Source organism: Toxorhynchites rutilus, chromosome 3 (genome assembly GCF_029784135.1).
Source record: "Toxorhynchites rutilus septentrionalis strain SRP chromosome 3, ASM2978413v1, whole genome shotgun sequence".
NCBI classification, from domain to species: Eukaryota; Metazoa; Arthropoda; class Insecta; order Diptera; family Culicidae; genus Toxorhynchites; species Toxorhynchites rutilus.
The window spans coordinates 90,076,510-90,098,783 of NC_073746.1; the positions used below are offsets into that span (position 1 = coordinate 90,076,510).

General features: G+C 38.8%; 1 protein-coding gene across 2 annotated transcripts in view; it reads left to right on the plus strand.

Moving 5' to 3' along the window:
* The first annotated feature begins 2,446 nt into the window (after window positions 1–2,446).
* The window catches only part of LOC129775715 (uncharacterized), a 269,934-nt gene continuing 250,106 nt past the window's right edge, over window positions 2,447–22,274 (plus strand). Inside the window, exon 1 of one of the 2 annotated variants that reach the window (XM_055780752.1) lies at window positions 2,447–3,468. The gene's annotated coding sequence lies outside the window, so the exon portion shown is untranslated. The remainder of the gene's footprint in view (window positions 3,469–22,274) is intronic. The other variant, XM_055780753.1, reaches the window with a different exon arrangement.

Below are 22,274 nucleotides of genomic sequence, written 5' to 3' on the forward strand. Positions count from 1 at the left end.
AGAGGAATTGCAAAAGTATGGGAAGCAAACTTGGTTGGAGATGCCCGGTGAAGGGTGCACTTCATGGGTAAGGTACTCATGGTATAGAGACATAAAACTTGACTGAGGAGTCAGTTGGAGTAGATTTTCGAAGTTATCAATCACCAATGGATTCATGATCTTGCAACGGATGAGAAATCTGTAGGATAATTCTGTGAACCGAAGAGTAAGCGGGGGTACTCCTGCCAAAACTTTGAGACTCATCGTATGTGTCGAATGCAAACACCCCATGGCTATACGCAAGCAACGATATTGTATTCTCTCCAGCTTGAGAATATGAATCCTGGCAGCTGATCGGAAGCAAAAACTGCCATATTCTAAATGATCTAAATGATCATTTAGATCTAAATGATCTAAATGATCTAAATTTTGACTTCATCAAAATTGGAGAAGTGCTGGTCAACCAGGCCATGTTGCATCGACCGAAAAAGGTAGTAATCGGACCGATCAATGTCTGGATAATACGGCGGGTTGGATAGGACCTCAAATTTCAGCGTTTCCAAGTATGTTTTGACCGGTTTCGTGACATGCGGCCGAGCATTGTCGTGCTGCAAAATAACTTTATCGTGTCTTTGCTCGTATTGTGACCGTTTTTCCTTCAGTGCACGATTCAAACGCATCTATTGTCATCGGTAGAGGCCCGCCGTAATGGTTTCATTCGGTTTTAGCAGCTCATAGTACACCACACCCAGCTGGTCCCACCAAATAGACAGCATAACCTTCAGGCCGTAAATATACTGCGCCCGCCGTCGATGTTGATGCATGGCCGGAGTATCCACACGTTGCCCAACGTTTAGGATTGTCGTAATGGACTCACTTTCCATCGCCAGTAACGATTCGATACAAAAAACCCTTTCTTTTATGCCGTTGGAGCAGTTGTTTAAACGGTAGGATATGGTTTGCTGAGCTACACTAAGTGTATCTGAAAGTTCTTGTTGCGTTTGTGACGGATCTTGATCGAGTGAACCCTCCAATTCTTCATGTTCAAATTTTTTCGGCGATTCGGAACATTCTTCGTTTTCCAAGTTAACTTTACCACTTTTAAACCGTGCAAACCACGTCGGACACGTTCACTCAGTTGGAGCATGGTCGCCATAAACTTCAACCGATGACTTTCCGCTGCTTTTTTCTTCGTATTGAAGTAAAGAAGTAAAACTTCCCACTCTCGATGATACGAAATTCGACATATTCGAGGTCGCTATGTCACTATATTGTTTACGCTTCAATTTTCTGACATATACTGAAAAAGAAGCGCAATGACAGTAGCTTTCCAACGAATGTCTGGAAATGTCACGAAAGCCTAACTCTTGTTTTATCAATTAATCGGGTAAATTTCCTAAAAGTGTGTGGATGCTGCAGGTGGAGTCAACTTTGATTAGAATAGAATAGAAATGTCTTATTTTTCAAACAAGCTAGGATCATTCACATTAGAATGACACTGCCAATGAATACGATTACTTCGTTACTTTATATGTTTTAGTTTTCGTGTAGATGCTATGGTTTATTTTTATCGAACAGAGAAATCCCCCTATTCATTATGTGAAGAACCTACAAAAAAAAACAATAAAACAGGTGCGACAGCAATGGAGGGTGCACCCTTGTGTTCCACAGTCTCCGTTCGCGGCATCATATCTATATCACCCCCTTTATCATTTATCTCGCGACACTGATTAGGGGCTTGCTCTTTACCTTTTCTATTATCATACGACCAAGCGGGATAGGATACCCGCTTTTTTCAATGACTATTCTTAATCCAGTTAGCACCCCGAGAAGATACAGGGTAGTGGAACCGGGGCAAATTGACCCAGAAATGTTGGGATGGGTCAGCTAGGTTTCATTTGATGAAATTCACAATACCTGTTTTCATATTTTAATAAACCAAAATTTAATTAAAAGCTATGGTAAAATGTAAAGTGTCGGAAAGCAAAACTTTACAATGGGTAGCGAATACTCCACGAAGCGAGTGCGGTCTGGTGTGAAGTGTTTGAAAAATACACCTAAGCATCCGGCCGAAAGGTTCAAGTTTCTCATATTCCACGCTTCTACTGCAGCCAACAAACCGTGGAAAAGCAACAGTTTGCTCCCGAGCCGAAGAGAGAAGCTGAGTGCTGCCGGTGCTATAAAATGGTAATCTGCTATAATGATGAAAAATCGTCACTCAGCGTCAGCGAGTTCCCGTTTTTTCCAAACTCCCACCCGGCCAACAACATATCAGCTTTGCATGTGTTTTCAAGTTTGCTGTTGCTGTTGGTGCAGATAGCGCCGAGCAAAAAACAGCTGGTCGCTTGCTCGAGCGTGGTCGGGCCTCTCGTGAGTGCTCCCGGGTGAGTGGAAGTTGAAGTTGCATGCTGTATATTACCGCGGCTGCCAAGCCAAGCCAAGAAGCCCAACTGCGCTTGGCTCCGGTCCATGGTTTAGTCCACTTTGGTACGTTCGATCGGGCAGTTCATAAATTTGAATAGTCGCCGGGACAATTCGAGTGGAGTTCGTTTTGTGTGCGTGTGTGTGTGCGCGTCACAGAGTTGTAAGTGAAAATATAGCGTTTCCATTGTGCTGCTGTTGGAGAGCTTGTGGGACTGCGGGCGGATTCAGGAACGGGACTGTTTTATGTTCGCGTAGCTTTTGCGAGTTCTGCAGCTGTCTATCGGTTGGTTGGTGTGATATATTCACTACTAGTTGCTTGGAGCGAGAATGGATTGGTGCTTGCAATAAAATAGTTGCTCCCAGCCACAAATTCGCGCACCTAAAGTGGAGAATAACCTCGTGATTAATCCATTGTGCAGCGGGAGCCGTTTGTGGGGGAGAAGTTTTGCGGTGTGCGGTGTAGTGTTTGGTTTTGGATTAGTGCACTTCTAGCGGCGATCAATGTGTAGTATTGGAACCTGGTCCGCTGCGCTCTGTTGAAAAAAGTTGAAAAAAATTTTACGTTGTTTCCCTACGAAACAACATTTGGCGTTCGTTCGCGAGTTCGGTACGAGTGTGTAGTGATCTATAGGATCGGAATACTGGTTTGCGGTCGAATGTTACCTTTTTTGGAGGGAGCAGTTGCGGCAGCAGTAACAAACAACACGACACAGTGCTTCGGTTTAGTGAATTAATGCCTGAATCAAGAGCGGAAAAAGAGAATAACATAATACAAGAATAAAGCAGCGCAACAAAGGTAAAGCGAAAAGTGGAGCTTATTTTTTTGTTTGTTTGTTTGTTGTCGTTACCGTGTTTGCAGCTAGGATACTTCAGCGAAAAAAATATGAGCTTGTGAGGTGTCCTAAATTGAATTGAAGTGGATGTTGAGTTAAAAAGGATACAGTTTTTTCTGTTCATATAAGCTCTCGAGATTTCGATTTTTGTTTACGGTTTGCGAGAAATGGATTAGACGCAGAGATTCCACACGATGATGAAAACAATCTTTGATTTGAAAAAATTGCAAATGTAAGTCAATCTTCCCTATATGCGCGCCAGTATTATGCTCTATTATGCAATATTACTTTTTTTCGCTGTTTACGAACACGCTATTCAAAAATTAATAGGGATTTTATTCATAAAATCAACTAAGCTTATATATTTCATAGGTCTATTCCAGTATCTTGTAGCATGTCATTTGTTTAGTAGAATTAAATTTAATATTTGTACAATGAAATAACACTAGAGCATAAAACCCTTTCTCTACGTCTTTACATCAATATGTTCTATTCTATGGATGATATTAAGCAAAAGTTCAGTCGCCATAATTTAGGTCCTAAACTCGATAGCCTAATCACGAAGCCAGTTTTAAAATGTTAAGATTTGAATGAAAATTTGCCCATCATGTTCATTAATTGCTTGAATCACATATTGCTGACCATTATTTAACCATTTGTTTATATATTTCCGACATTTCTACTGAAACTTTCATTAAAATATAAAGTTGTCTTCAAAAACAATTTTTGTATGAGATTTTTTCACCACCTGCAAAAAACAAGTTTTTCATTTATATAGAATACGGAGAAGTTAATTTCCATTCATAATTTTAGTTTTAAAAATGTGTTCTTTCCCCCTGAGAATCAATTATTCTTCGACGCTTCCCTAAAATAGTAAACAAAGCTCAATGGCGACAACGCGAATTAGAATGATGGAACACGAGACTATTTTTGTTTCTATTGAGAATGAACATATTGTTACAACCAGAGATGCCAACCTTCCTGATTCTTCAGGATTTCCCAGACTTTTTGGCACGTTTCCTGATAATCTACAAACACTTAATTATGCCTGATTTTACTGAAATATCCCTGATTTCCCTTGATTTTTGTATTTTTTACTTCAGAATAAAAAAAACGTAATAATAATTATGCGAGGATCCCTATTAATTTTTCCTGATTGGAAATGTGAGCTGTCATAATAACTTTTTGTCATGATTATATCATTCTCCGAATTTCTCTAAAATTCTTGCCGACTGTTTCTTGGATATGTAACAGAATTTCAATTACCAGACTTCGTCTTCTTTTATTTTTTAGAGATCTAACTAAATATTCAAGCTCATTCGTCTCTTACCTTGAAAAAGGTCATTTAGAGTGTGGATGAAGGGTTTTTGGGATTGGTCCCACGATTGATCGTTTATCAAGAGCAACATATTTGGCTGCGAAGAATTATAATATCTATGAATTATGATACATTTGTCTGTTTGTTCAATCGCAAAGTTGTACACTTTTCCATGCTTTCTGGGAAAATTTGCTCTCTTTCCCTTTTGATCCGGCGCATAAATTAAGTAATGCAAAAAAATCGAATTTTTGACCCCTCCCCCCCCTACGTAACGTAATTTCTATCTTTAACACACAGTAAGTAACGTTATCTGGACCCTCTATCCCCTTTATTGCGTTACGTAATTTCAATAGGAAATATACATATCAATGAATAATTTTTTTATTAAAAAAAATCAACGGTTAAAATATCTAAAATAAGTATGGATATTAAAGAAAAGATGTGTACGAATTCTCAACACGATCGTTGAGTTATCGATAACGCTGATTTGAAAAATATATTTTTGAGATAAACGCAATTCTTGCACATAAAATTCAATAATTGCAATAACTTATCGATTGATCCGTGATTTCTACGTCGTTTCACAATCCTTTGGTATGCTTGCAGAATTCATTTTTCTTCGGAACTTGACCGGATTTCATTTGACTTGACTCATGTGTATTTTCCCGTTAAGATACCACATATAGCGTCTCAGGGATAGTTCCTGGGATTTTCCGTGCGATATTATGAAGAAGGACGATTCTTCCTTCAATCTGGGTTTTAACTTGAAGTTATAAATGATAAAAAAATGCAATCATTTACAATCCATAACCTAAAATCAAACCAAAACTAATTAATTTCAAACGGGGTTATATTGGGTATTCTTCTTCGTTTGGTGGGAGTCTCAGATGATTTAGAATCACTTTTTGGATCTTCATTATATATTTTTTCTAGGTGGGAATTTTAGATTTTTGTCCGTTTGAAACCCAACTGGGGACAACCGATGACATTGTTATGATGTTATTTAATGAATTCATCCAACTTTTCTGATGCAAATTAACCCATTAACGACCAAGCTGTAAAAATTATTTTTTTGACGAAAGCCATTGGTGTAATTTGGATTATTGATGGTAAAGAAACCCCAATGTTCAAGAATTATTTTTTTCCCATTTTCTGGGAAATGGCTGTTCGAAAAATCGAACATTGGCTGAAACCCGCACTTTTTTTTGCAAGCACAAACATACCGCGAACTGAAAATCAGTTCAATTAGCATATATACGGTATTCACAAATGCATCAATTTTATATTCACGAACGAACAAGAACAGGAGGATAGAGGTCTCTAAGTATAAACCTAAGTTAATCCACCTAAGATGAGATGTGACATTTCTTATTTGATGTAAATTCAACTTATTACTGGCAGGCATATGCTGTTTGTTTTTATTGTTGGCCGTGGACAAATGTTTATGCTTAAGAATTATTTCTTTCTAGGTATCCATTTCCCGAAAAAAACATTTTCCAATACCTGCAAAGTACCAAAATGATGCGAAAAAACAATGGAATTGAGGATTGGGTGGTTATTACTTGGTCCGGTGAAAAAATTTTCACACCAGCTGTTCCGTCGCAAGCGCACTGAAGAGAGAGCCAATGCATGTGGTGCGATCCCCCGACGCCACACCCTGAAGCGCAATCCTCTGCTTTCCCGCAAACAGGATTGAACATGCTCCGTCAACGAATTGGAGGATAATTTTGCTGTACAAGGACAGAAAACAGTTCGATTTGAGACAGCGACGCGTTAGCACGCAGCAACGAATTCAAGCGGAATTTGAAGGAAAACAGCAGAATAAATCTAAGTGGTTCAACTTTGTATAATTTTATGTATACTATAGTTAAGAGAAATACAATGTACATTGTTTAAGTTTAAGTGTGTGTTGTGTTTTGTCTCCAAAACAGCGTGTCCCTCAATCCGCCACAGTGAGGTTAAAGTTTCCATGCGAATGGAAAATCTCCACTGCATCAGTGCAATGAAAGCAGTTTACATCGCGCCCACGGGGGGAATTTGGTTCTCTCATTGGGCAAGCTGCGTTGGGGCAGCTTTGGAATTGCGCAGCGGGTTTAAGCCAGCAGTTTTTACAGTCCACTGCATTTAAGACGCTACACCAGCAATCTCATTCGGCCTGATTCTACGCGGCGTGTGAGGTGAGATGACAATTGTCACATCACCATCACGCAACTCTCCTCACTCTATTCCTACAGTCGTTTCGGATGCCGTGAGAGGTTCATTTGATGTATGTGAGAGGATGAACAGCAAGTGACAAGGCGTTCATTCTGCTGGTTGCCAAATCTGATCAAAGATGCCACATTCGCACATGTGTTCACGAATTTGCAGACATTTAACTTTTATCACAACCTTTTATTCCTGCTGCAGGCTATTTAAAATAGTGACAAAACATTATTGATTCCATATGATAAACGAAGCTGGTCAGTATGTCAGACATTAGCACATATTTACAAATATTTCAAATTTTTATCGCATATATTTGAGAAAAAACATCTGGCATCCCAGAATTTTATTTGTTTCGCTCAGAGAGGTCAGATATTTGTTTTGCTGCAGTCAGTACCGTATCTATAGATCTGATTTAACCTGGCCTGTTGTTAGTGTATCAGGACATTCTGCCGAATTTGCAGGTATTTGATTTAGATTTGGTGAAACAGTTGATTGCATCCTGTAAAGTTTAGCATTTTTGTTTGTTTTGGTCGTAGTTGCTGCTGCTCTCTGCACTCTCAGTGTTAAATTGTTGCTCTGGCTCCGGCTCGGGCATATACCACGGCTTCTGAAATGGATATGCAGTTCGGTGACGATGACTCGCGGATAGATAGATGAAACACAAGATCCATGTGATAGATACATTTTAGAGAAAATAAATAGATTTCATGAAATGAAAATAATTTCGGTGTGCTTATTCGTCCAATTGAGGAATAACAGACTCACTACCGCTTTCACAACAAAAAAAAAACAAACTACTTGCAATTTGTCTCTCGTACTGTGAAAATTGAAGATAAATTGAATTTATTGATACATATAATACCATTACTATCGATTCTATACGACCCAAAAAACACTTATTATTCCTCTTCAATTTTTCATTTGTTTTCATGCACTGTCGACACCTCAAGACATGTCGACGATTGTCACCTAGAAATCCCAGTTCATGTGACAATCGTCACGCATATTTGAGAGCGGGAATAAAGTGAGAGTTCATTCAAGTGAGATTTCTCACGGCATACGCCTGGTGGAATCGCGTGACATAAGTGACAATTGTCATCTCACCTCACACGCCACGCAGAATAAGGCCGATTAAAATCCTCGTTATACGTACTGATCATTTCCTCCAGCTCCTCTACAAACGAAATTCTACGGCCCACCATTACCTAAGTTAATAAACGGACAAAAAATCATACAGATTTTCAATAATATTTACTTTAATTAATTGATATTTGCAAACATTCACAAATAAGAATGCAAACACAAATGAAAAAACATCCGTCTTCCAAAGTAAAAGAACCAAAACGCGCTGCAGAGGTTAGATGTGTTGGTATTAATTCATCAGAAAAAAATGTTCGTTGTCATTTTCCTGTATGATGCTCAATCGATCGATTTTTGCCCCATATTGCAATGTATGTTCTTTTATAAAAGTAATACATTAGAAAAGTTCACATAATTTTGTATTTTATTGGGTTTTTAGTTGAAATTAAAAACACGTTCCAAATATACTTGCTTTAAATCGAATTTATTGCCCAATACAGTTATACAAAACTGAGTGAACTTGATAGTAAGTGGTAGCCAATACATTAAGCTATATTTTGATGCAAAAACATTACCATATGGTAGCTTTGCAAATACATGAAAAATTATCAAAGTTGCTGTTCGATTTTTCGAGCGCTTGGCCTAAAATGGGTTAGGAACTCTCACGAGGGGCTCTTTATCGTCGTTTTGTAAATTTTTCAAGTAAAATTCTCCCGTTATTGATCTGCTCGACATACCATTAGTTTTATTAAGGCATTCCGACAGATTATTCCCGTGATTTTTTTGCCTTTCTATAGTTTGCAACCCAAAAAAAAAAAAGAAGACAGACAAACAATCAGCTTTTCAATATAGTTGACGATTTCAAATTGACCACTTCTGTTTTTTCATTGTAAAAAATAATTTTACCAAAAAATCATCGCAACTGCTACTGAAGTTTAAGGGGCTATTCTAGTGTAGAGACACGAATTATGGACGTTTTGCGAGGTCTGAACAAAGCATAGTTTTACTATACATTATTTCATTCTTTTTGTATTTATCTTCCAACAATGAAACAAGATTTTGACGGGAAATAATGTTAAAAATTAGAATAGTTACCAACTGGTGATGTGAGGAGGTACAAAAAATGGGTAGGTTATATATATGATATAACCGCAAAGTTGACGTGGGACTACCGTTGGCTTTGTAATCATTTGTTTGTATTGACTAAATTGTTCATTGAATGAAACAATCTTCGAATTCAATTGAATTCAACAAATTTGCTCCGCGAGTAATGAATTTGAACAAATGCCATGTAACACTAATTTATGCATTGTAATAGATTATGTTGTTCGTTACAAGTAAATTTGATGACAGCATTTTGCCTAATCATCAAACGGTATGTGCAAAAATTCAGTGAACTGAAGATATGAAAGCATACTTTCCAATGTAGTCTTGAATAACCGAGTCACAACATCCCCGCTTTTGTAGTCCGTGTTAGACACACATTCTGTGTTGGGTCTTTGTTACGGAACACATTTCGGTGGGAACAAAAGTTACCCCAACTTATATGTATTTGCAATACCAATTTCCTCAGTCTGCTTGGTTTTGAAGTCTGTGTTGCGGAAACCGTAAATCGGGCCAATCAAAACGTGACAGCTAACGTTTAGATAATGCTTGGCATTTCACAGTTAATCAATCAATATTGTTGACAAAATGGCGGCCGTTTTGGAAAAGAAATTGCTTTTTGCATGTTTATCTAAAAATTTCGATTTGAGTCCTGTGTTGGAAAAATGGAAAAAAATATCTAGGCCATAACCATTTTTGTGGTAAAACGTTAGGAACATCATACAACTGATTTGGAAACTGTGTGAACTCAAAATACTTGTTTTAAGCAAAATACTTCTCTATTGGATGAAAGTTAGCACATTTTTTCCAATTCAGTTCTTCTGGAATTAACTTGTCTTATTTGTCGTTGTTTCACTGCAGCATGCCCTTGTGTAATGGCAGCATGACAAACCGTAACGGGACCACCATGGAATTTAAGGGAGGATGAAAATCCGTCATGACCTTATACTTCATAAACACACTGGAACAGCCAAATCATGTTCACAAAATAAACTAAAAAAAAGTTATTTGAAAAATGAAAATTAATTTTTCTCAATTTTTTCAATTCTCGGAAAAAATAAGTGATTGGCCCTTAAAATTTCCAACTAATCATCCATATATCGGAAGATGGGCACTTTTACAGGGAAGAATTTTTTCTGTCAGCAACTTTTCCTTGTTTTCTTTTAAGAAATTTGTTCAGAGTCAAAATAGCGTATAGTGTTTCGAACAAATTTTCAGATCTGGTTAAAATAAGAATTTTGTCGAAGACGTCAACTTTCTATCTTTTATAGTTTCTGGAGTATATGACATTTGTGTATGGAACCTCATTAGAAACTCCTCGTAACATTTTTGTGTATAAATTCTCGTGTTTTTTACTAAATAGGAAAAAAACGATGTATGGATGACTGGTTGATAATTATATGGGCTATTCATATAATGTTTGTTCAGCATTTTTGTAAAAATGTTTTGAAAAAAAATTATTTTCATTTTTTAAATAATTCTGTTTCAATTTAATTTCGTTTTTTAATTTTGTTTGATGTTTTTTCGAAAACTTGAATAATTTCCACGTTAGTTGTGAACTATGAAAAAAATTGCTCTGGCAGAATTGTTTACAATAGAACGATATCAATAGCTCACATACCCGAACAGGTCCAGCAAGCGAGGTGGTTGGACCAGGTGGAGCAGGACTTGACAAGCCAAGAGTTGGAACAGCTATGAACCAAGTGCAATGGCAGAACAAAATTTTGAACCAGATCCAATCTCTTCGAGGGTTGTGGTATCATTGTAAATGAAATATATAAATAAAAAAACATATCCGATCACTGGGAGCGTCGTCATCGTCCACATGAACTGCCCCATTTCTAAATGACCTAAGCTTTAAGTCCCGCACCATACTTAGGAAATTTTTGTCCAGCATCGGCTGTATACTTAAACCCAGGACTTGAATCAAAACCCTACGATGTTTGTGAAAGACGAGGTTTGCAAAACATCTGACGAATGAAACATACTTAGTGCTCATTGATACCTAGGATAGTCTCCGTAATTATATCAAGAAGTCACTGACATAACGAAATCTCTATTATGGGCATCTTTTTGAATAGCGTGGCCGCGGATTTGAAAAAAAGTAATATCCCAATAACCAGCATATAAAACTAGTGCGCCAATAGGGAAAACACACTATTTGTGTATTTATTATTTTGTACATCACTGAATAGCCCCTTCCATGAGGTTATCCACCATCAAATCAAATTCCAAATCAAGTTATAGTAGAAATGTATAACATTATCTGAATGATTACTAGTTATGAGTGTACCTGTTACTCATACACCGAGGGCTTGATTTTATAAAGGGTGTGTCACATCAAATTGCATCACGGAAAAAACGCTGTAGAAATTTAATTTTTAGGAATTATATCTTCTGCTTTCGCTTATAATCAGATAAGAGTGTATAGATCACGTTGGCCATGCTTCACTGTCAATTTTTCGTAAATTTGGAAAAATGTCGTCGAACGAAAAAGAGCGTCGTGAATTAATCCTGCGCACTCATTTCGAGAATCCGGAGTTGTCACATCGGGACATCGGTAAGATGCTGGGAATCGTCCAATCCACGGTCAGCAGAGTACTAAAACGATACTTCGAAAACCTAACCATCGACCGGAAGGTGAAGAACGGCAAAAATGGATGCTCCGTCAGTGAAAAAGATCACAAGCGCGCAGTTAAGCAGTTTAGACGTGATCCGAGAAGTTCGGTCCGGGATGTCGCCAATAAGCTAAATTTCTCAAGTTCATTCGTCCAGCGGACCAAGTAGCGGGAGGGCCTGCGTACATACAAGGTTCAGAAGGCTCCTAACCGCGACGAAGGCAAAACATGGTGGGGAAGACGCGAGCCCGGAAGCTGTACACCGAAATGCTGACGAAGCCGCATTGCCTGGTGATGGACGACGAAACCTACGTCAAAGCGGACTTTCGTCAGCTGCCGGGCCTGTTGTTCTTCTCCGCAGAGGACAAATTCAGCGTTCCGGAGGAGATTCGCAAGCAGAAACTATCCAAGTTTACCAAAAAGTACATGGTGTGGCAAGCGATCTGCTCTTGCGGAAAGCGGAGCGCCCCCTTCGTGATGACCGGCACGGTAAACGGGCTGGTTTACCTTAAGGAGTGCCTACAGAAGCGCTTACTACCACTATTGAAGCAGCACGAGGGCCCGACCATCTTCTGGCCGGATCTCGCTTCGTGCCACTATTCAAAGGACGTGTTGGAGGGGTACGAAGCCAACGGGGTCACCTTCGTGCCAAAGGAAATGAACCCGCCCAACGCGCCAAAGCTTCGCCCAATAGAGAAATATTGGGCGATTATGAAGCAGGCCTCCAGAAGAACCCAAAAGTTGTCAAATCGGAGGCGGACTTCAAGAGAAAATGGATATCTGTTAAAAAAAAAAAAACTACAACCTGACGTTGTACAGAACCTTATGGACGGGGTAAAGAGGAAGGTGCGAGCATACGGGCTTGTGCTCGAAGTATGAATAAAAAGAAAATGCCAAAGGTTGTTTAATAGTTTTTATTTTACTGTCTAAAATTTTCAAAAGGATCGGTCTACTGGGCGAATTTCTACAGCGTTTTTTCCGTGATGCAATTTGATGTGACATACCCTTTACCATCCTCTTCGGAGAATTTCTTTAGCTGCTTCTGTGAAATAATGTGGTGTTCTCAAAAACATCCCACAACCAAAAAGTCGAAGTTTTTGCTCTAATTTTTATATTTCATGTTTTACATGCAAATTGTCTTCGAAAGACTTTTAGAGCTTACTAATACAAACATTTTTCTATGCAGAACTTGTCAATATTTCAACTTGACTCAAAGTTATTGATATTTCTTCCCAAAAAACACACTCTTTTCAATTGTTTGTCATTCTTTCTGGGACAAACATATAAAATGTTTGTTGACGGAATTTGAAAGAACAGATTTCACTCTATATAATATGTAATTTTCAAAACTTTGTTATTTTTTGTGTTTGAGTAAATTAAAATTGAAAGCATGAGTTTTTGGATGAAAACCCATCAATAACTTTGAGCAGGATTAAGATATTGACATGTTCTGCATCGCAAAATGTTGGTATTGATAAGCTCTAAAAGTCGTACGAAGACCATTTTGATGTAGAATTTTAAATATAAAAGTTAGAGTAAAAAAAACCGTTTTTTCATAGTTACCCTAATGCAATTCAGATAGAAGGCGCTAAAAAAAACTTTGTGGGAGATATTTATGGTTTAGACAAAAACTGTCTTAGACAAAGTTGTTACATATAATAGAGCGCTCATTTTTATATTATCAAAAATAGGGCGACCAAAATTGTCGATAAAATGAAAAATCTAACTTTCTTATCTTTATAGATAGAGATAAACATAGTTCAACAATGTTGTAGCCCCAGTTATTATCAACAACTTTGAGGAACAAAGCTTTTTTCTATCTTTTAAAATAATCGATTTAACGTTTTTTTCTATGTTGCATTAGGGTGACTATGAAAAAACGGGTTTTTTTCTGCTTTAACTTTTATATTTTAAATTCTACATCAAAACTGTCTTCGTACGACTTTTAGAGCTTATCAATACCAACATTTTGCGATGCAGAACTTGTCAATATCTTAATCCTACTCAAAGTTATTGATGGTTTTTTACCCAAAAACTCATGATTTCAATTTTAATTTACTCAAACACAAAAAATAACATAGTTTTGAAAATCACACATCATGTAGACTGAAATATTATTTTTCAAATGCCACCAATAAACTTTGTTTACGTTTGCCCCACAACAAATGAAAAGAGCATGGAATATCAATAACTTTGAGTCAAGTTGAGATATTGACAAGTTCTGCATCGAAAAATGTTTGTATTAGTAAGCTCTAAAAGACTTTCGAAGACAGTTTGCATGTAGAATTTGAAACATAAAAGTTAGAGCAAAAAAAAAACAGTTTTTTTCATGGTGACCCTAACGTATTTTAGAAAAAAGGCGCTATATCGATTATTTCAAGAGATAGAGAAAAACTTTGTTCTACAAAGATGTCTCAAATAATTGGAGCTACAACATTGTCGAACTATGTTCATCTCTATCTATAAAGATAAGAAAGTTATACTTTTTATTTCATCGACAATTTTGGTCGCCCTTTTTTTGACAACATGAAAGCGAGCGCTCTATGATGAGTAACAACTTTGTCTAAGACAGTTTTTGTCTAGAGAATAACTGTCGAGCTCTAAATGCAAATTTCCACTTAAATCTCCTGGACCATTGTGCACTGTTGCAACGTTCTCGTGATAGTGACGGTTTCGTGATAGTAGGGTCAATGATGTTGGTTTGTCCCGTTTAGGGTGTTTTCACACAACTAGTAAATAACAAATCGATTTTTCTTCATGAAAATCACATATAATCAAGACGAGTTTGGGTTTGTTGAAAAGCCCCAAATCTCTAGTGGCTAATAATACCATAAGGCGTTTAAATTATTCAAACCTTAAATTATGATCATGGTTTGTCCACTTCTAATCATGGTTTGTCCGAAAAGTGATCATGGTTTGTCCGGTTTTGGAAATCACCATTTTTGAAGGAAGAAATTCGAATTTTCATGTAGATGTTGCATATCTCATTGCTTGAGTTTACTGTGATCATATTGATGCATTAATAACTTAGGCTTTCTTCAGAATATTGCGTTTTCTTGGACATTTTAAAAGTGAACAGCACTCAACACAGAGAAGCTTTCTTTCTGCTACACACGAAGAACACCATAAACAAACTGCAAACCAAGCGGTTGCCATAGTAATCATGTGTACAAACCATCATCAGCGCATCGTACAAATCATGGTTAGAATTGAGGTGATCGAAATTACATAGTTTAGCTATGTAACTGTGATATAAATGGTGTACAAGCATGATGTTCACAATATTTGTAAGTGTTATAATCAGAAAAGCTCTGAATACGTACCAAATAATCATCTGGTGATTGATTAAAACTTAACTCGAGATTAACTCGAATGAGGGGCGCATTGACACCAATAGAAGGTGTATTTTACACGTGAATCCGAAAAAATATATTATAAAATTACTGTAAATCATGAAAATGACAATTTTATATATTTCTCGAAACATTTGAATATCTGATTTGACACAGGTGCGCTGAACTAGAGCATTAAAAATGTGGCCGAAATCAATTACCCTAGGAGAGTTGCCCTTTTGAACCGTTCCTTCTCCGAAGCTTCCGAAACTCAATGAATTTACGTTTCTTAAAACTTGGCATCCCAGGTCATGTTTGAGCACATCGTGCATTGTGGATTAGAAACATTGAGATCAGCGGCCATTTTACGTACAGAGCGTTTTGCTTTCTGGCAATCTTGATCACTCACTTAGTCCTCGCTGAACGTCTTCGTTGGATCTGTTTCGGTTATTCAACGAGGAAGTCTCATGTTACCTCCTAATGATTCAATAAACAATACTCCACTTCCAGATTTTTCAAGCTCATGGAAATAGCTGGGAGCTCTTTTCAAAAACTTTTTTTACACTACAGCATGAAATACTTCCATCGTCAATAAACAATGAACACTGATGAAAATAATCGAACAGATCCGTCAATGAATTGTGTAAACATAGTGCAAGATTAGGGTAACATGGGGTGAGTTGGACGGGTGCACCCGTGGCCGAGTGGTTAGCGTCTCACATTATCATGCCGGGTGTTCGGGTTCGATTCCCGTTCTGGCCGGGGGATTTTTCGTCAGAGAAATTTCCTTCGACTTGCACTGTGGTCACGCGTATTCTAGAGCTTGCCCCTCGGAATACATTCAAGGCGTGTTATTTGGCTAAAGAAATCTCAACTAAGCATTAATAAATGACGCTAGTTAATGGAATACGTTGAGACGGCGGATGTTCCACAGGGAACGTGAACGCCATTCAAGAAGAAGAAGGGGTGATTTGGACCACTCCATTATCTTAAAAAAAGTATGGCTCAACTTGGATTTTTTATAATGTCATCTTCTTTTATTGTTGAACCGCATGTAACTAACGTAAAAAAAAAACTTTGGTAAAATTCGACAGGTGGAAGGAAATGGTAGCATGAACACAGCAAACACTTTGATTGTCAAAAATGTGAGTTTTCCGATCATGGCTTTAAGGTTTTTCCCGCTGATTAAACAAACTTTTGGTGTATTGTGCAGTAAAGTTCTGTTCGCCTACAGAAGAGGAACAATTTAATGCAGCGAAACTGTAAGTTTGATAACAATAAATGAAATTGATTGCATTTTAATTTTTACATGTTGTGTGGGGTAACATGGACACGTTTCTATGGGGTGAATTGTTCCTGCAGATTTGAGGTTTTTCTTTGGTCTAATTGATTCCAGATGCCACTGAATTACAAAAAGAGGATGGGCAGACAACGTTGGAAGAAGGATGAGCTTGAAAGAGCAACGCAGGCTATCGAGAACGGATTTTCTTTGACCAAGCATCGAAAGTGTTCAATCTCATTTCAACATTTTCGAAATTGAAAGATTTGTATATCTAGCAACAGCAATCACTGGGAATGGAAAAAATAACTCTAGTATAAATTTCAGAACCGGCGCAAGTGGCGGCGCACAGGGTGTTATTATAATACCACATGTATGATTTATGACACACCTCTCCAACGAATAAACCAGGTACCCCAGTTGGTTTGATCTATGATAATCACGTTCGGGTGTCGTTTCGCATATTTCTTATCTGATTTGCATTTATGAATTGCCAAATCGGAGCGCGCTCGAGAAGGAAGTCTTTTTATCGCGTGCCACACACTCCCTGGGAATTATATTTCTCCCGCGCCGTTGACGCCTCCATTTTTCGCAGTTTCTCGCACTTTGAATTGGGATGTTTACGATCTAATAGTACCCCGCAGATGGTCCTACGATATTGCTCACCCGGGATTCCCTGCCCTATTTTGAAACTCGCGATCTTCGATCTATTTCTGGCGCCGAGTCGTATAACTATCGTAATGCCAAAATTTATCGACCCTGCCGAGGCCCAGATAGGCCCATAAAAGAGCCCCAGTGTCAGTCGAATTCAACGAAACGACGGGCAGTCAGTGTTTGTCTCCGCGTTCGAACAAGGTCGTAAACGTCGGGATAATCACTGTCTCCCGCCCGGTGGGTGATGTTTTGGACGGGGCCTTCCCGCTGAGAGCATGCCAATCGCAAACAACAAACAGCAAACAGCTGTTAGATATAGAGGGCGCGGGCGAGTCAGCTTTGATTGGGGTGTGGAAAAAGTTAGCCGCGTGTCGAGGTAGTGCTTATCGGGCCAAAATAGCGAATGGTGGGTGGTGGTGTGATGGAGGAGGCGATGAGGGTGAGCACAAACGAAGACTATTTTTGGGGACATGCGAATTGTGTTTTTATGGTGGCGTTTGTTTTCGCCAATTATTTGTAGAGCTATTTACTTATCTCTGTTGGTGCTGAAAATAATGTGAAAATGGGTCCCAAATTGGAAGTTATTGCTTGATTACCGTTTGTACATGTATTGGTTATTATGGCTCAAATTTAGTTCGATATAACGAGTGGTATAAGTGAATATATTCAACCGAACATTTTATAATCAAATGTTTGAAATTATAACGACTGAGCAGTCAATCAATACCAACATTAAGAATAAATGAACCATAAATTTTAAAGTGCTTCTTTTGAAAAAAATGTGCCACCAAACATGATTTTTTTTAATTCAAAATATATTTTTTTTATTAAGGCTCATATGGCGTCAGCCTAACGGGGCCGGGAGTTCACTAATCTGATAATGTTTGCTTACAACTATGTTAGTAATATGTAACCGATTACTCGCGGATGGCTCGAGGTTAGTATTACAAGTGTTCTCATAATTGGGATGTTGCAGTCTTCAATGCTCTGTACGTGTGCCCGACACGGGATACTTCCTATTGGGATGCAGCTGACCGTTAATCAGCAACGCCCCCTAGTCTGCATCCCATATCTAGCGTGGTGCGTCTTTCTCGACTCGAGGAATCCAGGATAGAATGGTCACTAGCCGTCGCAATGATCAGCTCGTGTAGAGTTGTCATGAGCGGTACAACATTTGGCTCTTGTTGAATCATCAGGGGACTGCACCCGTATATCTTTAAAGAGTGTGTGTATGTATTGTCGCGACTAAGTTAAAGTTCATAGATCGGATAGGAGGGATATGAAACGAGGACACAACGAAGGAAACATCATCAACACTTTCGACGCCCCTTCACCCAGATATGGGTTACACTTTCCTAGCTCGAATTGAGAAGGATTTTTAGAAGGTATTTGATAGAATAGGCACCTAAATGTAACAATATATAATAAAATCATAACCATAATATTATACTGTTTATACTATACTTTTTATTAATTCATAGTACGGATGGTTTGTACTGAAGTTTTTTGCAAAACCCCTATACTATGACTTTGGCATGTGTTATTGTCATCAATCCGTCTTCAATTGAAAACAAACATTGCTAGATCATGTAAAAGTCATTTATAATCTAAGTTTGATCTTCATTTGTTAATTTTGTCGCAAGTTGGGCTGTGCAAGAGACTCAAAAACGGCGCGTTGGGCGTCGAACGTGTTAAACGTTGACATCGGCGTTTCTGAGGAACAGGTATAGATGGAGCAGAAGATCAGGATCACGGCTACCTAAGATATCCCGGACGGGGATATCCGATTGTCTGCCTTGTGCCCTCAATGCTCTGGAGAGCTGAGAGCGGGCAGCATGGAACCGGATACACGACCAGACAACATGCTCGATGTCGTGGTAGCCATCGCCACAATCACATAGATTGCTTGCTGCGAGCCCAATGCGATAAAGATGCGCGATATCACATTCAATCCCTTGAACCATGCACTCGTCGAGACCTTAGGGATAATCGTGTGTAACCAACGACCGAACTCATCTTCACTCCACATGCGCTGACAACTTACGAACGTGTGCTGACGAGGAATGTGGAAAAATTCATTATAAGCAATTTGCCTTTCGCAAAGTGTGCCTTCTGATGCGCCCACCTTAGCTAGCGAGTCCGCTTTCTCATTTCCCGGAATCGAGTAATGAGAGGGAACCCAAGGTAATCTTGATTAATTTTTCGACCAAAACACTCAATCGATGTCTTATTCTTGTTAGGAAATAAGATGAGCGTTTATCAACTTTCATTGAGCGGATAGCCTCTATTGAGCTGAGTGGTCGATGGGCAATGTTTCAATGATCCCTAGTGCGTAGTATATCGCTCCCAGTTCAGCAACATACACGGAACAAGGATCTTTGAGTTTGAAAGAGGCACTGGAATTTTCATTGAAGATGCCGAAGCCAGTGGACCCGTTTATGTATGAACCGTCAGTAAAGAACATTTTATCAGATCTAACTTTCCCATATTCTGCCGAAAATATCGGCGGAATAGAATCGGAGCGTAGGTGATCTGGTATTCAATGGATTTTTTGTCGCATGGACTTCTGTCAAAAATGACAGAAGAATTGCAAAAGTATAGGAAGCAAACTTGGTTCGAGATGCCGGGTGAAGGGTGCACGTCGTGGGTAAGGTACTCATGGTATAAAGACATAAAACTTGACTGACGAGTCAGTTGGAGTAGATTTTCGAAGTTATCAATCACCAATGGATTTATGATCTTGCAACGGATGAGAAATCTGTAGGATAATTCTGTAAACCGAAGAGTAAGCGGGGGTACTCCTGCCAAGACTTCGAGACTCATCGTATGTGTCGAATGCAAACACCCCATGGCTATACGCAAGCAACGATATTGTATCCTCTCCAGCTTGAGAATATGAATCCTGGCAGCTGATCGAAAAAAACTGCCATATTCTAACACTGATAATATCGTTGTATTGTACAACTTAATGAGGTCTCCTGGATGGGCACCCCACCCAAAATATACACCGAGGTATTTGAAAAACTTAGAGTGCATGATCGTTTTGCCGGATAGGTGAAGCTGGGCGGGTTCGTGCTTCCTAGAACAAACGACCATTTCAGTTTTCTCCGTAGAGAATTCGATACCCAGCTTAAGGGCCCACGTGAACTGATTGATCAGGGTATCTTGCAACGCCTTTTGCAGAACGACGGGATTAGTACCCGTGATGGAAATGACTCCATCGTCTGCAAGTTGTCTCAGCGTGCAGTCTCTAGTTAGACAATCATCCATATCATTGACGTAAAAACTGTACAAGAGGTGGCTTAGGCAGGAGCCTTGTGGTAGGCCCATAAAACTGTAACGAGAAGATTTCGAGCTGCCATGAGAGAAAAACATGTGCTTTTCTGACAGTAAATTGTACAGGAAATTATTGAGAACTGGGGAAAGTCCACGATTATGAAGCTTCTCTGAGAGAATTTCCATGGAAACTGAATCAAATGCCCCTTTGATATTGAGAAAAACGGAAGTCATTTGTTGTTTGCGAGCAAATGCGATTTGGATTTCAGAAGATAGCAGCGCGAGACAATCATTCGTCCCTTTACCTCGGCGGAAGCCAAACTGCGTATTTGACAGCAAATTGTTCGCTTCAACCCACTTGTCCAAACGAAGTAGAATCATTTTCTCTAACAATTTACAAATACAGGATAACATTGCAATCGGCCTATACGAATTGTGATCGCAAGCCGGCTTGTTGGGTTTTCTTATGGCTATCACTCTCACTTGACTCCAGCCATGAGGGACAATATTCAGCTCCAGCAAGTAGGCAAGATTCTTCAACAAGTTGAATTTAATCTTGTCCGACCCCGGAGCTGAATTGTTACACGAGAGAAGGGCAATTGAGAATTCCACCATCGAAAAATTCTCATAATCGCTTTGAAGTGGAATGTCGCGTGTGAATGTCGCAAACATGATGCAATTATTTTAATTACTTGAACTGCCACAAATGTTTAATTATCGAGAAATGGAAACCTGCATTCACTTTCCGAAATTTCAATATGAATAAGCAAATTGGATATGTAGATTAACATTTCTATTTCTGTCTCTATTGTGGAGATTGAATTGGTGGGTAGAATGGTTATCTTGCTAATTCATCAAATTTTTGTCAACATAACAATGTTTTCGTTAATCGATTTGGAGCCAAAATTCTGGGCATTTATATACATGTTTTTGCAAGTGTCTATTGAATAAATAAAGCGGCAATACAGCTAAGATACATGACAAAGCGATGCTGCCTTTTTTTTAACTATATGCGCTAGGCGCTAATCTTGCACCCTTTTTAGAGAACTTCAAAGCTTCGCTCAGTTATCGCGGAGACAACGCATTACATTTAATGTTGAAGCAAATCAAGTTCTTCAAAACATAATACAGATTGAACGATTGTATCACAGGAAACAATTTTACAAATGAGGTCAACACCGTCTGAAGGACTTAGGCAGTTGTGTCCAGCAGTTCACGCTGAAAAAAATATCAGTTTCGGGGATGTTATCATATCAGCATTGTCTGAAGTTATTATTTGTTTAGGCAACGGTTGGTGCCATCACATCACAGTACAAACGTAAATGTCAACATCTTGAATCAAAGGATCAAAGGTGGAGCCCTCAAGAAGCAAAAAAGAAATGAGGTGTTCATCGAAACTGTACATTCTCAGAGGATTTATGAAACTCGATACTTTTTATCGTGGCCATGCAACATCTGCACAGACGGCGCCAGTGGTTGTATGGTTAGCGTAACAGCCTCACAATCCGATCGGCCTGGGTTCAATCCCAGCTGGCGTCGTTGGGATTTTCTGAGGCGAAAAATCTCTGGTTACGTCTTCCTTCGGAGCGGAAGTAAAAGAAGTTGGCCCGGCTCATGAGTTGTTGAGTCTGATAGGTAGGAACAGGTGGAGTCGCCTCCCTGATGTCGGTGATTGGCACTAAAGTGGCGGAAATAGGCCGACGAAAAATAAGCGAAGATAAAAAAAAAAAAAAAACATCTGCACTATAGAACCAAACATACACACACCTCATATGAGGAGTTAAAAACACGGGACTGTCTGTTTGGCGTGCTGTGAGGTCGTACACTTTTTATTCCTTGATTTTTTTACTCGACAACACAAGACGCGGAAGCATTGCAAAAAAACTAAGCAAAGGCGGTGAGAAAGGTGAATAAGCTAGAGTTAATATAGATGACGTGGAAGGTAACGCGTAAATCGAATCATAATGCTAAGCGGTCATTTCACACGTGAAAATATAAATTTCATCAGATTGATCGAATCAAAATAGTGTATTTGCGCAGAATGCATCATCTGGGTGCGAATGAATGCTTAGGGGTCATTGGATTGAAAGAACTGTGTACTCGTTAGCCTTCACACAGCAAACCCATTATACAGTGTAACATAAAAGCGACGGCTGATAACGTATTCAACCG